The sequence below is a fragment of the Lactuca virosa genome, chromosome 8, assembly GCF_052849685.1.
Source record: "Lactuca virosa cultivar CGN04683 chromosome 8, Lactuca_virosa_CGN04683_v6, whole genome shotgun sequence".
Taxonomy (NCBI): Eukaryota; Viridiplantae; Streptophyta; class Magnoliopsida; order Asterales; family Asteraceae; genus Lactuca; species Lactuca virosa.
This window is the reverse complement of record NC_136433.1, coordinates 211158785-211175340: the sequence shown is the minus strand read 5'-3', so window position 1 is coordinate 211175340 and position 16556 is coordinate 211158785.

The following is a 16556-nucleotide window of genomic DNA, read 5'->3' as shown; positions in this document are numbered from 1 at the left end:
AATTCTTCGTATAGTACTATAAAGTAAAAATAATATTCGATTCGGATTAACGGTGTGAGAAGCCTCCGATTAGGATTTTGAGTGTGAAGATTAAACTAATTGTGAAGAATATTTACAAATTGTAGAATTAGTCAATTAGGAATTACAACATTAATCAATAATTTAACTCAATGTATGATTGGAAGATTGTGTGTGTCTGCGTGATCAGCCTTTGATGGTTTTTTTGATTGCTTGTTCATCTCCTGATAAGTGAGGATTAATGAATTATATTTTGAAAATTTAATGAGTCTTAAATAAGTTTGACTATATTATTTTATATATAATCTATAATTTTTATATATTAAAATATAAATTTAGCGGTTCGGTTAATAATGGTTCGATTAACCTAGAAAACCATAACCGAACCGTTAGTTATCGGTTAACAAAAATTGGAAACTGAAACAACGGTTTTAAAAATGGTTCGGTTATTATGGTTCAGTTAAATCGGTTAATTTGGTTTTGGTTCGGTTTTTCGGTTATTATGCTCACCCCTATTTTTCAATCATACATAATCATTAATTCCCACATGAATCATCTTTTAGCATCCCCGAAGGGGATCATCTATCAATGTTATGTAAGGAACCATCATCTCATTCCCGAAGGAATCATTCTTTAGTCCCTGAAGGAACCACTACCACATTCTTGAAGGAATCATAATCTTGTCCCCAGAGGAACCTTCTCTCGCATTCCCGAAGGAATCATAATCTTGTACCGAAGAAACCTTCTATCTCTTGTCCCCAAAGGAACCATACTCTTTTTCCCATAGGAACCTCTATCTTTTGTCCCCGAATGAACATCTTTCTTTATTTCTTTATATTTGTTATGTGACTTAGTTATGACATCAATTTACAAGCTTCTAAAGGGTAATCATTCATATCTACTCAATTCCATAAATCACCATTAAAGCTCTAAAAGCTTAAATATAAAGGAGATGATTACCTCACAATAATTTGATGTCTAATCCTTGTCTCTAGCACCTTGGACCACCACTTGATCACCCTTCATCCTGAAAATCGTCAAAGCTCCCTCCTCTAAGGAATGGAGAATGTTTTTGGCAAGAATGAGGGTTGATAAGGGGTTTAATCCGTACGTAACCGCACCGTGGTTATCTAATCGTCGCGTCACGACGAACTTTTAACTCGACGCCATTGGCTGTCATTTAATTGTCGCGTCGTGGCCATCTGTTTGCCACGTTGTGACACCCTTTCTCTATGGCATCCTACTTTGGCCACCGCACCATGGTACCCCATACATCGCGCCACAGGGCAAAGTACACTGCCTCTTTCTATTACGAAGGAGACTACGTTTGAATCCTTTTACCCATCGCCGCGTCACGTTCATCTCTTTATCGCGTCGTGATTCTGGCCTTGACAGCAACCCTTGGTTGTTTTCCTTCCAGCTTTGGGACATTTTTGTCGCAACTTCTAACCATCATATCATCTTTGCTTCTAACCCATTTTAAATGTTCTTTATATCCACACGAAGGTGGGAATATAATCTACACATCTATTAAAGCACTTCTCATTGAATTAATACGAGTCTTAATCTATTAAGTCACAAAGTTGGCACAAAAAGCATAAAACTCCCATTTTACCCTTTTGACCAAAAATGCATCTTCTCATGCTTTCTTTTTCTTAATCTTACTCATTTAACCTCTTACAAGTGACTTAAACTTGTCTTGGCCATTTTCATGAAGTTACACCTTCATATTCTCATCTTTTTCTCATAAATGACCAAATTGCCTTTTTGGTTAATATTTGAATAAAAGTCAACTTACTCTAAATTTTAGGTTCTCTTTAGCTGATGTGGAGGGTCTTTGTCATGGTAGAACCATGACACCACTTCTTTTAGCCTAAGTTAATCTTAACATGAAGGGTGTTTATGTAGCTTAATATTAACATAAAATAATTATTGTATGATATTATGTGGTTCATACTTATATTGACAAGTGGCATATAGATGGGGGTTGAATGGTTATTTTGAGGGTAGCTAAAGGACTAGAGGTGTTGTGTTATTTAAGAAAGGAATATTGATGTGTATATGTAAAAGATCGATGGTCTTTGTGCAATTAACGGATTCTGATGGAGATATTTAAGCTCCCATTGAGCTAGGGTTTCTCAATATTTATCGTTTAGATAATTCAAAGCTCTTTTATTCGTTCTGAGAGTGGAACGTTGACCACAACTATATATTCATCTTCTCATTTGTATATGCTATTTGATTACTTGTATTTTACTAGTGTTTGTAGAATGTTTTCATCTTGAAATTTGTAAGTCTAATTTGTTTTAAAGCTTTTATTTCGTTTCAAAGAGTTTTGGTTGTCATTTGTATAAAATCTCATAGATCTTGAACTATGTTATGATTTGTAACATGGTATTAGAGGCTCATAGCTTCCACGAAGTTGGTGATAACGATATAATGGTTTGTGATCTTTTGACGTTTTTAACTAGTTAGGATTAAAATTTCCTAAAATTAGATCTATGATTAGTTATATGTATTGATCTGGATAAGAACGTTGTTTGCAATTTTCCTTTAGTTTTTGTTTCAGAAAAAAATACAAGAAACAGTTTAGGGTTACTTGTATATGATTATAAAGGGTTTTTGTTTGTAACTATGATTTTATTGTAAAGTCACTTATGTAACTTGTTTTGATTGGTTAATTGGATATATTTACAAAATATATGCACGACTGACGGTGTTTTAGGGTTTAACACTTTAATTTGGGTTTTGGTGACTGGTTATGCATCTTGATCAACCTCTTGCTTATTAATCATTTGTTTTATGTGGGATTCATTCTTCTTAATACCTTTGTAACATTTATTATGGTTTCCCCAAATATCATAGTTATTAATATTTATAAATGTAGCACCCAGATTCAGGTATGGTTTCATGTATGTCATTTTTCTAGTCTTAAAGATGAACTTGAGTTTTACTTCTCTACGACACGGTGAAGGATATACCACGTCGTAGTCAGTGACACGCCACCACGACGTGGTGATTATATTTCCAAAATGTGGCACCACAGGAAGCTCAAAACCCTATGTCTTGGATCATGAGCCTATTTAAGGAATGTTGGGGCTAGGGTTTCCCCAAACCCATCCTCCATCTTCTCCATAAGCTACCACCCAACCCTAACCTCACATTTTATGTCTAAGCCTCTTTTTGGTGTATTTTTGGTGATTCTAGTGAAGAAGGTGGTGTTCTTTGAGTGTTGAGCCTCTAAACAAGTCTCCTCCAACATTTAAAACACTTCTTCGTCCTTTGTAAGCTTTCAAGCTCCTTCCTTTTTGTTCTCTCCTTGTTAGATCTAGAGAAATAGGCATAGTTTCTTATGTTGGGAGAGTTTGAAAGATTATAAGTGATAAAGTTTGCAACTTTATCACTCCTTGAGGTCCTAAAATCTTCATATGTTCCAGATATTGGCTAACTTTCTTTTTTGGTGCCATTCATGGGTTTTAGACCCATTTTTACACCCTTTTGACCTAGTTTGGTAAAGGACATGAAGTGGAAATGCATGTCCATAAAGTTATGATTTTTATGATTTATCTTAGTTCAAGGAATTCCTCTGTAAAATATCATAAGTTGTCTTAGTGGATTAAGACTTATGCAAGAAAAAAGGATCTTCGAGGTAGCCCACGACGTGGCCATCAAGAGACCACATTGTGGCAGGCATGATCTTCATGATCTGGGGACAAACTCATACCATAACGTGGCCAACAAGTGACCACAACGTGGTGAACAGTTTCATCTCAATCCATGGATCTGTTTTAGACCACGACACGGTCATGGTCCTACCATGACGCTATGGACCGTTGACTATTTGACCATTGACCAAATTTAACTTTTGAAAAACTTCTTGGTGGAGTGTTCCTTAGGTTAAGGGATAGGACAAAATGGTCTTTTGTTCTTAAGTGGGATAATTAAGAGTTTTCAACTAGATTTTTATACCTTAATTCCTGAATTAGAGTTAATTATATGTGTAGTGATTCGAGACAACCTCCCCACCGTTAGCTTGCTGTGTGGATCGTCTTATTAGTATTGAGGTGAGTTCTCACAAACTTACTTACTAGTTACTGATGGTTTTTATAGGAAACAAAATTGTACAATGCGGAAAAACAATTAACAATTAATAGAGTACATGCATCTTATAAAATATCTATGTCATACACTTTGATAACTACATACAATGAACAACAAAACTTAACTTAACCCCTAGTAATATCGAAATCATCAAGTTAAGTTTACATACCTTTGATTTGTTGTAATAAAAAAATCACTTCAATTTCCTTTTTGTGTTGGCCTTGGAAAGCTTAGCACCAAAAGTATGGTTGCCTCTAATGACTCGTACCCAAACCCTAACACAAAGAACACAAAAGGAGAGAGGAGAGGGGATATTTTCGGCCAGAGTATACTTCTAGGAAAAGTATGAACGAAAATCATAACCCTCAGGGTCCTATTTATAGTATCGATGAGACAAAGAAAACCCTAGATTTGAATAATAAAATATTCATATTTTAATATGATATCCTTCTCAGCTTTAGGAATATTCTAGAAACCCCAGATTACTCCCAAATTTTGTTCATCACTCTATGGGTTCTAGAATTTTCTTTCCTTGCTCAATTATGAACAATTACAATTCAACCATTGGACCTTTAATTAATTCCAATTAATCACAAATTAATTCCAAATTAATTCTGATTAATAATTAATTAATTCTAATTGATTTCATATCAATTTATTAATCATATAAATTAACAAATCAATTTTCTATTTCCAATTAATATATTAATCACATAATATATTAACAAATCATTTATTATAATTTATTAATCATATAATAAACTAATAAATTATTCTTTCTCTCCAAAATGTCATTTCTTTCAGTTACTATTTTTTTTGGGCAACCCAAAAGGACATTGCTTCTAATTCAAGAATATACCAATTTAGTTATTGGCTTAGACACCTTAATCCAAAAGTCTCTCACTTGGATAAGTCTATAAGTACAATTGCAAGTATAAACCTTGAACTAAGCAACAAAGTGTGCGTTCCAAAGCCACTGTCGAACTTTGATTCAAATCAAACATTGGGCCTAAGACAAGTGATCAGCTATTCCTTCGTTCTTCAAGATATCGTATGAACGTAAGACATGGATTAGAATCAATCTCATAGTTCAAGATATCGTATGAACGACTGAGTTCAGACTACTAATTGAAAACATCAATTTTGTCCGGCCTCGGCCAAGCACTTCAGATGTCGACAACAAATTATCGAAGGGCCCAAAGATATTGCATTCCTTGTTAAGGAAAAAGGAACGAATTACTTTGACTATATAGTCATACAATTTACTAACCAAATCATGCATGGAATTACTCTTTATAACACCCAGTTACAAGATGTGTTTGGGTAAACCAATGCACAACTGATTTGTAAACTATGAACTATATATCATTGCTTAAGAATAGTAGATATTATCATCTTAGAATTACTCGTGATAAAATCCATGAAGTAATATCTAAGCGTGGGTTTATCTATTACTTAAAATATCTATGTTCAAAGTACTCATGAATATTGTAGCAATTCCAATTGCAATGTCTTAACCTCAATCGACAATCTACAATCAACTCATGACAGTCTTAAATCACTACTTGCTTCCAAAAGTGTGAGCGACTGTGGAATTTTTGAATAATATCAAAATTACTCAGAGAAGTAAACATGCAATAATTGAAACACAATAATAAATTAATCAAATATGGTTTCAAACTTACTGAATATAAATAATTCCTATTATTTAATCACCATAGTAATTACGAATTTATTCATTGTATAATGTTTCGAGTTAATCAACTAACCACTTAAACTAGATAAAATTAGTCATGCCTATGTTATGAATATGAATACATTGCCTCTCTATGGTCCTTCCTTTGTGAATAGATCCACTGGACACTATTCCAATGATGCACATTTAACAATTCCAAATCCTTATCCTTTATCTAAGATGTAGTGGAATTTCATCCTTACATGCATTGTCTTTCTGTGATGTCGAGGTTCTAAAGTCACAGAGACTGAGCCTTCTACATTACAGAATGTTCCACTAGAACTTGTTGCTCATAAAATTCCATGGTTATGAATTCTCAAATTCAAGGTATACTCCTTGAAAACTTCTTTGCATTAAAGCTTCCAACCCACATGTAGCTTTTACAAACATCTATATAACCTCCTAAAAATCAAAGTCAAAACCAGTCCAACAACCACAATAGTTACAAAACATTGTTTCCAAGAATAAACAATCAGAGCATCCCAAAATCCAAAATCATAAAAACCAAGAGGATGTGCACGATCATGCCTTCGCTTTTCCACGATCGTCTAAAGTACCTGAAACACTAAGCTGAAACTGTAAGCCAACACTTAATGAGTTCCCTTAAAGTACCTCACAAAACATATATAACATATACAATCATGAATGCTAGGTCCAATCATTCATCAGACTGGAATGTCACTATACAACGGGTCCAATCAGTCATCAGACTGGTATACCCTCGGGTCCACAACCATCAGGCTAGATTACCCCTAGTCTTTTGGCTCACACACATAGCAGTACAGCCTCAACCCCAATCCATACTATGTCGACATATGCAATAGATAATCATATAAACAATCAACATGCAACAGGAAGATCTACAGATCACTACCGCATGGCACATCCTATATACCAGGATATAAATCTAACAGATTACTATAGCATAACGACATCCTATATACCAGGATATAGATCTAACAGATCACTACAACATAACAATATCCTTTATACCAGGGCACATAACCTAGTAGCCCGACATTGGTGCCTTTGACCCACAAGTACAGTGAGGAAAACTCACCTCTCAGTCTGAAAAGATAGCTGAACGGGATATTACTCCGCATATCAGCTCTACCAGTCACCTATACATTGAGTAGTGACCAAACTCAAACATAATCCAAAATACCCTAGGTCAAACTTAGTCAAAATCTGGTCAAGCTCAAAGGTCAAAAAGTCAACCGAGTTGACTCAAGCTGAGTACGCCCAACGTACTCAGCATGTACGCTTAGCGTACTCAGGATCTAGATCGGGGCTCCCAAGGGAGTACGCCCAACTTACTTAAAAGTATGCCCAATATACTCAACCAAATGTTACTTTCCCATTAAGTACTTATTTCGTTAAGTGCTTTCATCCAAATGCAGATCTAGCCCCCAAATATCATTCCAAAATCATAAAGTTTCCATCTTTATGGGTTTGCATGACTAGAAAATGCCCAACACCAATACCCTAACTTGTCTTAATGTAACATCCCAAAAATACAGGCCAAAAATTTCATTTTTAAATACATTATTATAAAACCAACAGTATAAGAAAACATCCATAATATCATGTCATGTCAAAACCCAAGTAGAAATAATCAAAACATGTTATCATAAAACAATATCAGAGTGTAATCCCAAAGATCTCGTATGCGGAAAACCATAGTGTGATGCGCTGCGATCAAGCCGGCTCCTTTCCTTCAAAAACGAAGTTCCTGAAACCAAAACTGAAAACTGTAAGCACAAAGCTTAGTGAGTTCCCCCATCATACCACATACCATACAATCACATAGCATACATACTGCCGGGCAATTCTGGGGTGCCCGACCTACCCGATACGACCATTCTGGGGTGCCGACCTACCCGGTACGGCCATTCTGGGGTGCCGACCTACCCGTGTCAAGCCATTCTGGGGTGCTGACTACCCGTGTCAAGCCATTCTGGGGTGCTGACCTACCCATGTCAAGCCATTCTGGGGTGCTGACCTACCCGTCGGTCCTAACAACCGACTCTCGGGGACTATTCCACCCCCTACTGCTACTATCATATATATCATAACATAAACATACTATCAGACATATCTGGGGTGTCCGAACTACCCTTCGGTCCTAACAACCGAACTTGGGGACTATTCCCCTCCTACTACCACTATCACATATAACATATCATGCCAGCATATAAACATATCATCACATACTGTCAGACATATCTGGGGTGTCTTACCTACCCTTTGGTCCTAACAACCGAACTCTACTACTATCACATATAACATATCATGCCAGCATATAACATATCAGGTAGTAGCACACCTAGATGATATCACGAAGACAATCATCTAACATACAACTCCTACTGGTGGGCCGACATTGTGGCCGTAGACCCACCGCTACTGGAAGGTAACTCACCTCACACTGCTGAAGTCCCGTAGACACAATCCCACTCTACTGAAGTCCCGCAGACTCAACCCCAGCTGCTGGATGACAGATTCCCGAACTGTCAACACCAAAATAACACCCAATTAATAATTGGGTCCCACTACATAACCATAAGTACATTCTTTGGGTAATTACCACATTACCCCTAGCTTGGCTTATTCAAGCCCAAGGCCCAATCCATAGCCCCAAAGTCAATTAGGAATCAAAGCCCAACACATGTCCCAATTTTCCAAATTGGGCCTAGGCCTATACATGGTCTCATTCTAAGGCCCAACATCATATAATCATTAAGGCCCAAACTATGGCCCATCTATGGCCCCATTTTCCAAATTGGGCCCAAACCTCTTACATGGGCCTTACCCTAGGACCATTAAATTATTCTAGTCCAATTGCTTGACTTTGGATGGCCCATTAACAACCCAATCATCAAGGCCCAATTGAAAGGCCCAATAATAAACCCAAGTGAAATTAGGGTTTCACATAAAATGATGATTAGGGTTAAGTTTCCTACTTAACCCATTAAGGACTTAATCCTCCAAGGAATTAATCCATTAAGTCCACTGTCGCTTAGATTAACCTTGCCAATGATTATTATTTATTATTCCACGTTATTAATAATTCCCGTGTGTTCCGATTAATTCCCCAAAATTAGGGTTTTGATGGCATTACGGTTTTCCAAACCCTAATTAGGGTTTCCAACCCAAATACTAGCCCATTTATTAATTTGGTGGGATTTTAGATCAATTAGGGCTTTATTGGGCCTATTAGGGTTTCTAGCACCCCAAACGAATCAATCACAACGAGGCAAAGCACACCGCCACCCGACATGGCGGCCGGTGGCGGCAGCCACCACCCTACGGTGGTGGTTTGAGTTTCTTTTCATTATTTTTCTTTCCGGTTACATTTTACAATGCTAAAACCCCAAATAATCACACACACACACACACACACACTAATACAAGCACATATACAACAACCTAATGGCAGCCGGCGGTGGCAAGTGGTGGCGGTGGGGTCTTTCTTGGATTTTCCGGCCAAAGAACACTCCATAATACACTCCCTCGGGATAAACACGTACACACCAAAAGGTACCCGTAGCCACCCCACACACGGTGGTCGAAGGTGGCAGAGAACAAAACGGCGGCAGCCACCATGGCTGGCGGCCATGGTGGTCATCTTCTCCGTTTTCCATCCACATATGGCGCAAACAACTTCAAGACCACAATAACAACAGGTATACTCGAACACATAAAGGTCCAGCCACCTCCAAAGTGGCTAACGTCTCCTGAACGATGAGATTAGCGGCCAAAGAAACATCGGCGGTAGCAATGGTGTTAACGACGTCAATACCGTGAGAGGGACGACGAAGAAGAAAAGGAAGCGGCGGTTAACCTCACTGACGGCTTCCTATTTGCTCATGACCCACACATAACGAACGACTTGAACTCACTTGGCAGTTCTCCGGTCACCACGACATCCGGAATCAAGGTCGTGGTTGTGGCGCTTCGATGGTAGAGCAGCGGCGGTAGCGAGCTTTGCAACACAGCGGCGGCAGCTGAAGAGTGCTCTCATGGAGGCTACTGATGGAGAACTCCGATGATGGCGGCTGCACTCTTTGAGTTAGGGTTAGGGTTTGACGGGTGGGGAGGTTATATACCCCCGTCCCATACCAAATTTTCCCATAACTACAGAATCCGTCCCTCCTTTCCCCTTCTCTTTCAAAATAAGCCCATAATTTACCATTTAAACCTTGCCTCCTTAAAACCTTTACAAATTAAGTCCAACTTTTACCAAGTATCCCCTCTCTCTACATTTATTTTCAAAGGAAGTCCAGAATTTACTATTTAGCCCCTTCTTCCATAAATCCTTTCATATTATGCCCAAATTAAACCAAACACCTCCTGTCTTCTTAAAATCTTTACAAAGTAAATCCCGAAGCTTACACCTTTATATATAATTATTGATTTTAGGCTATCATTCGTTCATTAATTTATTTATTTAACTTAATAAATAAACGGGTGTTACAACTCTCCCCCACTTAAATTAGATTTCGTCCTTGAAATCATTCCTTACCATTCCTTACTCACCCAACCACTCTAGTAGCATGGTCACCAACTTGGCCACGCCCTAGCCTTCCCAGGGTAGCGATGACCAATCCTCGTAAAGCCCTAAAATCCGCAGGTGAACGAATTCCTCACAACAAGTTCACATCTACTTCGTCTGAAATCCACTGTCTTGAGATAGTCTGATTCCCTGACAGACCACTCCTACTGAATCATTATCGATGAATCTAGTTTGTTCATCCCTCAACTAACTACTTAACTTCTGATCACATGTGGTTCCCACCATAAACCTGGGTCACAAACCCAATTACCTCTGCAGATCACTTATTCTCGGCTAAGGCTCAGCTAATCCCGTTGTGGGTGACTTGTCACTCCCCAATAAACCAGCTATTCCGTGCGCATATGCAACTAAAATACCCATACTATCACTGACCAAACGTTGAAACTGCCCGAACACTGAACTGCCTGAAGCAGTATACGCTGCTACATAGCTGCTTACCAAAAGCTGCCGAGACCTCCTGGGTCTCAATTCGCTTGCCAATCCTCTGAAATACTGGGTTTCCACCCGGCTGCGGAGCCAAAGGACTCCCTACTTAGTCGCCTCAGTCGACTTCTGAACGAAATCCTCCTCTGGAACTAGTTGCCACTTGTTATCATGCCACTGTGGCTCTAACAACCTCCTGATCTAACCGATCGGGTCCATGCGTCGCATCCTGTCATCATCTAATCCTAGACTAAAAGTGATTGCTACCTAACCAATGGTAGCGTTGCATCACAAACGCCCTTAAGCAGTCCATTACTTCCCTGATCTCGTAACTGTAGTAGCGTTCCTACAGTCTTATCGTTGGCTCAACCAGAGCTAATCCATCTGGGTAATACCGAAATCTAATATCTGGATTTCCATATCCTCACTGCTGCACCCGAACTGGTGGGTACTACTGTTCCTTCCGCATTCTAACAACATGCTCATGCCATCTATCAACCTAGTGAATGCTACGGCTACACCCGCAGACTTACAACACTCTATCACTATCTAGCTGCTAGTGAATGCTACGGCTACACCCGCAGACTTACAACACCCTAACACTATCTGACTGCCTGGTGAATGCTACGGCTACACCCGCAGACTTACAACACCCTAACACTATCTGCCAACCTGGTGAATGCTAAGGCTACACCCGCAGACTTACAACACCCCTCACACTATCTGCTGCTAGTGAATGCTACGGCTACACCCGCAGACTTACAACACTTTCCGTGCTAACTGACCGCTAGTGAATGCTACGGCTGCACCCGTAGTCTTACAACACTTTCCATTCTATCTGACCGCTAGTGAATGCTACGGCTACCCCCGTAGTCTTACAACACTTTCCATACTATCTGACCGCTAGTGAATGCTACGGATACCCCCGTAGTCTTACAACACTTTCCATCCCGGGTCAAAAACGCACTCGACCTAACCCTCAACCAAACTTGAGTCCTAACTGAAGTTCTAATCTGGTTCCCAAAACCTGCTGTCACGCGACCCCACTGTATCAGTACCGCACCCATGCCCGTGATCAAAGCGTCACCGTAAACCACAAAATCATCTACACCCTCTGGCAGGGTGAGAATCGGTGCCTCGCACAATTGCTGTCTGAGAGTATCGAAGGCTGCCTGCTGCTCAGGCCCCCGACGAAAGGCCACCGATTTCTTGGTCAGCCGGGTCAAAGGAACCGCAATCTCGGAGGAGTCCCATGTAAATCTCCGGTAGTAACCTGCTAGACCCATGAAACTCCGAATCTCAGATGGAGACCTCGGAATATCCCACTGCATCACTGCCTCTATCTTGGCCGGATCAACTTGAATACCCTTCTGGTTGACAAGGTGCCCAAGAGATTGCACCCCGCGCAACCAGAACTCACATTTGGAGAACTTTATAAAAAGTCTCTCCCCCACTTAGATTCGACTAAGTCTTCACTGCACGCAAGAATTGAAGGATTTCCAATCCTTCTCGCTTCCTAGTATCCCACTGACAACAACCTGTGCTTACCAATGCTAGCGATTAACCACCGGTTAAACCTTAAGATCGCCCATACTCAGAAATCTTGATGAGTACTCTTGGAATCTGGTCCAATCTGTCACCTCAATCCACCTCCCGTGCTGACACTAGAGGCCTTAATCTTCACTCTGGCTGATGAGTCCTAGTTCCCACTTCCAATCTCACAGTACCACTGAACACTAACTCCACTGGAGAACTATCGCTCTAACCCTGATTGGGGATCTTCCAAACAATAGTCCTGTACAGATCTCGACAAAGATCCGGAATGATAACGGTACACGCGGAACCCACTCCGCAAGGTACGTCCCTCTGTGGGTTCATCAAGGACCTTTCGGCATGCTGGATGGCATATATGATCCTTGATAACCCAAACACTAGCAGAAAACCGACCCGAGATCTGACTTACCCATACTCGTTCACAATCCCAAAGCGATACATATTCCCATCATCCATTTATTAGCAGTAGAATATGACATACTCGCAACGTCTGGGGAAATACTGGTCACCTTCTGCAGACATGACGAACCCTACCACACCTGTGGCAGCCTAAACCCTTGGAGTAACAAACTCCCTCGTGTACTCTCTCGTACGCATTGCATTGACTCCGGCCCTGCTGGCCTTTCACCCGATGATCGGAGGTGACGGGTCTCTTCCCGCGACCCTCAACTATATGCACCTGGTACGAACCTCTCTTCTCAAAGTGCTCCAAATCGATCTCGTATCTATAAACTCTTGGAAGTCATATCCTTCAGGGTCTGACACCCTGTCACGCTCGCTAGCTCACTAGCCAATGGCCAAGCTGCAACACTGGAACATCCTCTGTCCCCAAACTAAGTCACAAACTCTTCGCTGAAGCTTCTTAGATTCTCCAAGACTCTCACTGAGTCGAGTATGGATCCTGTGCTTTCAGTAGTACGGGCCCAATACTACCTTCCACACCTATCCATACTCTCCTCAGCAATCCTCCCGAATCCTCCAAGTCACTTCCTCAAACTAGTACTCCCAAGTCTCACTAAACCTCACTGCTAACTCACTGAAATATATCCTAGGCTTCCCTAGGTTCCCAAACTCACCAGTCCTCAGCTGCTGAAAGATTCCCAGTAATGTCAACTAGCTACCTCATGAATATAGCCACATGCAACAGATATCAGATAATCCTTCGAGTAAAAGACTCATCCCTAGAACGGTTGGACTCAGACAAGAGCTGCTCAATCGGGTCAGATTTATCACTCTGAGATTATCCAGCCTGTGCCACATGTGACTTAGCATATTCACTTAATAGTTAGCTCACATTACTAAAAGTCCCACAAAGCACAAAGCAAGCAGCATTCAGGCAATGGAACTCTAACCATCATATTCCAATAAAATCGTTATATCCTCTAATCAGGAATCTGTACATGCAATTCAAAGGCTCATACAATCAGGCATAACCTAAACAGGCTATCCTTTCACTGACTGATCAGTACTAGCATGCAATTCTACAAGCACATACAATAGGCATATAAGGCATCCTTCCTAGATCCTTAGCTCTAATCTAGCATGCAGTTCTCATAATCATATCGTAACATAACATATCATAACATGTACGTGTATCTTGGGGAGAACTTACTTGAGCTCGGCTGATTGCACGCATCACACACTTTGTTCTTCTCAAAGTTCTTTTCTCTTTTCAGATTCTTTTCAAACTCCTTTTTATAAAATGGTTTTTCTTTTGAAAATTTTCATACCAAGCCCTTAGTTTGAGTTCAGACACACCCGAGAGTATGTCCGAATCCCTCAAACCAAGGCTCTGATACCAACTTGTAACATCCCAAAAATACAGGCCAAAAATTTCATTTTTAAATACATTATTATAAAACCAACAGTATAAGAAAACATCCATAATATCATGTCATGTCAAAACCCAAGTAGAAATAGTCAAAACATGTTATCATAAAACAATATCATAGTGTAATCCCAAAGATCTCGTATGCGGAAAACCATAGTGTGATGCGCTGCGATCAAGCCGGCTCCTTTCCTTCAAAAATGAAGTTCCTGAAACCAAAACTGAAAACTGTAAGCACAAAGCTTAGTGAGTTCCCCCATCATACCACATACCATACAATCACATAGCATACATACTGTCGGACAATTCTGGGGTGCCCGACCTACCCGATACGGCCATTCTGGGGTGCCGACCTACCCGGTACGGCCATTCTGGGGTGCCGACCTACCCGTGTCAAGCCATTCCGGGGTGCTGACTACCCATGTCAAGCCATTCTGGGGTGCTGACCTACCCATGTCAAGCCATTCTGGGGTGCTGACCTACTCGTCGGTCCTAACAACCGACTCTCGGGGACTATTCCACCCCCTACTGCTACTATCATATATATCATAACATAAACATACTATCAGACATATCTGGAGGTCCGAACTACCCTTCGGTCCTAACAACCGAACTTGGGGACTATTCCCCTCCTACTACCACTATCACATATAACATATCATGCCAGCATATAAATATATCATCACATACTGTCAGACATATCTGGGGTGTCTGACCTACCCTACGGTCCTAACAACCGAACTCTACTACTATCACATATAACATATCATGCCAGCATATAACATATCAGGTAGCAGCACACCTAGATGATATCACGAAGACAATCATCTAACATACAACTCCTACTGGTGGGCCGGCATTGTGGCCGTAGACCCACCGCTACTGGAAGGTAACTCACCTCACACTGCTGAAGTCCCGTAGACACAATCCCACTCTGCTGAAGTCCCGCAGACTCAACCCCAACTGCTGGATGACAGATTCCCGAACTGTCAACACCAAAATAACACCCAATTAATAATTGGGTCCCACTACATAACCATAAGTACATTCTTTGGGTAATTACCACATTACCCCTAGCTTGGCTTATTCAAGCCCAAGGCCCAATCCATAGGCCCAAAGTCAATTAGGAATCAAAGCCCAACACATGGCCCAATTTTCCAAATTGGGCCTAGGCCTATACATGGTCTCATTCTAAGGCCCAACATCATATAATCATTAAGGCCCAAACTATGGCCCATCTATGGCCCCATTTTCCAAATTGGGCCCAAACCTCTTACATGGGCCTTACCCTAGGACCATTAAATTATTCTAGTCCGATTGCTTGACTTTGGATGGCCCATTAACAACCCAATCATCAAGGCCCAATTGAAAGGCCCAATAATAAACCCAAGTGAAATTAGGGTTTCACATAAAATGATGATTAGGGTTAAGTTTCCTACTTAACCCATTAAGGACTTAATCCTCCAAGGACTTAATCCATTAAGTCCACTGTCGCTTAGATTAATCTTGCCAATGATTATTATTTATTATTCCACGTTATTAATAATTCCCGTGTGTTCCGATTAATTCCCCAAAATTAGGGTTTTGATGGCATTACGGTTTTCCAAACCCTAATTAGGGTTTCCAACCCAAATACTAGCCCATTTATTAATTTGGTGGGATTTTAGGTCAATTAGGGCTTTATTGGGCCTATTAGGGTTTCTAGCACCTCAAACGAATCAATCACAACGAGGCAAAGCACACCGCCACCCGACACGGCGGCCGGTGGCGGCAGCCACCACCCTACGGTGGTGGTTTGAGTTTCTTTTCATTATTTTTCTTTCCGGTTACATTTTACAATGCTAAAACCCCAAATAATCACACACACACACTAATACAAGCACATATACAACAACCTAATGGCAGCCGGCGGTGGCAAGTGGTGGCGGTGGGGTCTTTTTTGGATTTTTCGGCCAACGAACACTCCATAATACACTCCTTCGGGATAAACACGCACACACCAAAAGGTTCCCATAGCCACCCCACACACGGTGGTCGAAGGTGGCAGAGAACAAAACGGCGGCAGCCACCATGGCTGGCGGCCATGGTGGTCATCTTCTCCGTTTTCTGTCCATATATGGCGCAAACAACTTCAAGACCACAATAACAACAGGTATACTCGAACACATAAAGGTCCAGCCACCTCCAAAGTGGCTAACGTCTCCTGAACGATGAGATTAGCGGCCAAAGAAACATCGGCGGTAGCAATGGTGTTAACGACGTCAATACCGTGAGAGGGCCGACGAAGAGGAAAAGGAAGCGGCGGTTAACCTCACTGACGG